We start from the raw sequence: 3,623 nt of genomic DNA on the forward strand, positions 1-3,623 counted from the left end.
TTCGAAGTGAGACGGGTGTAATGGTAAAAAATTACCTGTCCTATCTATCTATCAAGTTTATAGGGAATCACTTGTCTTTTAGACATGCTGGAAACACAAGTCTCGAGAGAAGAAAACGTCTTTGGATGAAAAAAGTCAAAGGCTGAGCAGACTGCGACTTTCTTCAGCCAATGTTTTTTTAACTTAATCTTCTACAAACTATTATTTACACAATTTTAAGTTCCACTGTTAAAATTAAAACACAGTTGTGAAGTAAATAATCTTCACCTTTCCAAACAAATTGCTAATAATTCCTACGTGTATATGACCCCCCCCCCCATCTCCTTATACAGGGTGTGGTAGAAAGGTTGCCCCGATTTCAAAGTTTTAACCTTTGAAATCGTAGCAATCTATGTGCATATCGAAATTGGTTACGTCAATCAAGTTATGTGATTTAATAGCCAACGCTGAGAACGTTGGATATACTTCGTTTCTATTTTACAATCATGTCTTTATACGCTTCCACTTAAAATATATGTGCCTGTTCCAGATCTAGTTACTTGTTGAAAACTTGTCATAACGATGAGACACCCTACACACGCTCTACCTTTTGTATACTTCCCCCTCTTCTTTGTAGACTCTTTGTGACATATCCCAGCACAGAGAGACAATTTTTCGTATCACATTATCAATACGTCTCGCTCTTAAACAACCAACGACTGTTTTCTAGTTAGAAAAGGTGACGAACATTTTGTGTACTTTTAAACTATTCTTGATTCAAAAACCTGTCTGTCGTTTCCCGATAATTAATAATACACAGGGAAAGACTTCTATTTGTATCCCCAACCCCACATTATTATTATTATTATTATTTTTTAATGTTTTTTTACACAAACCCTCGTTTTCGGGTACGGAGATTACGAATCTGGAAAAAAAAAACATTGGCAAAAATCGGCATTTCAAAATTTCAATCCCCTCCCCCACCTCCAATTTCTTCATTTTTGACTCTTTTCAGAAATTTGTGTTTTGCAAAATTATGTGGAAAAATACGGAGATTCGTATGTGGGAGTCAGTTGTTGGCGGAAGTGAAGTAAAGGTATTTAATTAGTTGAGAATAGATCTTTTCTGTTGAACGCGTTTGCTAATTATTGATTACAAGTTTGCTTGACGAAGATCGAAGCTTAATCAAAACAACAAGGTCGTTTAATCGATTGAAAACTGAAGTGAAAGAGTATCGGATGTGTTAGGCGTATGAAAGGTAATGAGGTAGACAGATCGATTCACTAACAAAATAATTGGCCAATCACAGATTTGATCATTGAACCTATTTGACTCAGGATATAAACTAAATGTATGCGCGTGTGTAAACAGGATACTGTAAAGCGTGGCACAACACGTAACCAAAGGTTGGGCTCAGTAGGTGCCACACTCAACTCCAGTATCTACGACATGGGGCATCAACCTCGGGATAAACTACTTTGCGGAATACGAGCCAAATAATAGAAAGAATAAAGCAGAAATCAGGTATTGTGTACAGTGCTTTAAAGGACATACGAGCGTTTTAACAAAAATGCCGTAATGATTGCATAATAGTTGTAGAAACATTTACAAGTCTTGCAATTTATTTCATCAGCGGGACACTGATAAGGTGAGTTGTTAGATGGCGTAATGTTTCTACAACTGTTATGTAATTTTTACGGCGTTTTCATGAAACACGTGTACGTCCTTTAAAGCCTTGAATACCATACCTGCTTTCTGCTTTTATTATTTAAATCTATCGAAGGCGGCGAGCTGGCAGAAGCGTTAGCACGCCGGGCCAAGTGCTTAGCGGTATTTCGTTTTTCTTTACGTTCTGAGTTCAAAATCCGCTGAAACTGCTACTCCGTACATCAGCGGGTCCAGTGGATGTTAACTCTGCTCAGCAGAAAAATAAGTACCATTCTAACAAAAAGACTATATACTACTAAACAGCAGCAAAAATCCGAACAGGTTTCCAAGTGGCGAAATGATGATTGCTATCTCTGGAAACTTTCAAATTGCCACCAAAAAAACAAAACAAGATTTTACCAATATTTTATACAAATATTTTGCAAAATCTCTTTCTCTCTCTCGCACACACACACACAAAGTTTGCTATTAAACACCTCCGGCTTCATTATAACATCATTTTTCACTAATATAAATTTTTAGAATAATTCTTTCATATTTGCATTATTTTTACTTTAGATTTTTTAAAACTTCCTTTCATTATTTTCATTGCTTCTATTAAATTCTATGTTCATTTTTATAGCGTATAATGCATGTTATGTGTTATATATATATACACACACACATATATATATATATATATATATATATATTGTATTAGATATTTCATTCAAATTATTTCTATTCTATTTTATTACATCTTCTTACACGCCTTATTATTTCCTTTCTTGTATCTCCATTGTTTTTCCTTGTTTCAATACAATATTTCCCTTTGTTTATTTTACATTCCTTTTATCACAGCCTATTCTATATGATATTTAAACTTCACAGCATCATATGCTATTTATTAAATATATTATATTGGCGTCTTCTATTATATTACATATATATTATACATATTTGAAATTTCATTCAATTTTTCTATTCATTTCACTTGATTGAATTTTATAGTGAATTCATTGCCATTTCGCAGAAACATACGGATATGTGTGTGCGTTACAAACTTGTCGGTGTATATCTGTGGTTATATCGGGATATGTTTAGCAACAGATAGGTCTTCGCGGATGCGTATGAGTTCATATTCATGTATGTAGACGTCACCACTGCAGCACAGTGCAGGTGTCTCTCCAGGCCACTTCTTTGCTATTGAAAATGACATTTTCCCCGAAGGGATTGGACCTCGGACCTCGGCGTTTGCGAATCGAACTTGTTAACAATTCGGCCACAAAGCGCACACGAACACGCATGCATGCGTGCACACATTCCTTTCAAATTGAGTCTGCAATGCACGTTTGCTTCAGCCGTATCTATATGCACATCAACACTTGCAAGTGAGTGTGTGTGTGGGGGTGTACGTGTGCATGCATGTCGATGTCTGTATGATGCCGAACGCAATGCAAAGTGTATTATATATGCATGCGAACGGATCGGGTGTATAACGGGTGTTTAATTGCGGAAGTGTATAAGGAGGGTCAGACTGCAGTTGAATAAATTCTCTTGCAATATATAAATATATATACGTATGTATAATGTGTGTGGCTGTGTATGTGTGTGTGGGTGTATGTGTATCTGTATATATGTATGTGTGTGTGTGTATGCGTTCTATATCTATTAAATGCATGCGTTAGAGAGACAGAATTATAGCATATAATAAAAATAACCACATCCCCCCCCCCGCTGCTGTCACCGCCACCTTCTTCCAAACGAAGCTGGCAGTAGTGGCGGGGTGAGAAGAGGGAGGTGCTCATACAGTGTTGCTGCCATTAAAACAATGGAATCCTCCTAGCAATAACGATTCCACCAGGATAGACACACACATATGCACACACACATACGCACATATATAAAACTGCAGGCGTTTGAAGCGCTCTCTCTCTCTTTCTCTCTCTCTCTCACACACTAACTCACTTTCCAATCTCTTCCCACTACCCCTGTAT

At 36.7% G+C, this 3,623-nt stretch overlaps 1 protein-coding gene across 4 annotated transcripts in view; it reads right to left on the minus strand.

Moving 5' to 3' along the window:
* Positions 1-3,623, minus strand: part of LOC106880702 (septin-5) — a 78,627-nt gene that overhangs the window by 36,034 nt on the left and 38,970 nt on the right. The gene's annotated exons all lie outside the window — the stretch shown is intronic.

Source organism: Octopus bimaculoides, chromosome 26 (genome assembly GCF_001194135.2).
Source record: "Octopus bimaculoides isolate UCB-OBI-ISO-001 chromosome 26, ASM119413v2, whole genome shotgun sequence".
NCBI classification, from domain to species: Eukaryota; Metazoa; Mollusca; class Cephalopoda; order Octopoda; family Octopodidae; genus Octopus; species Octopus bimaculoides.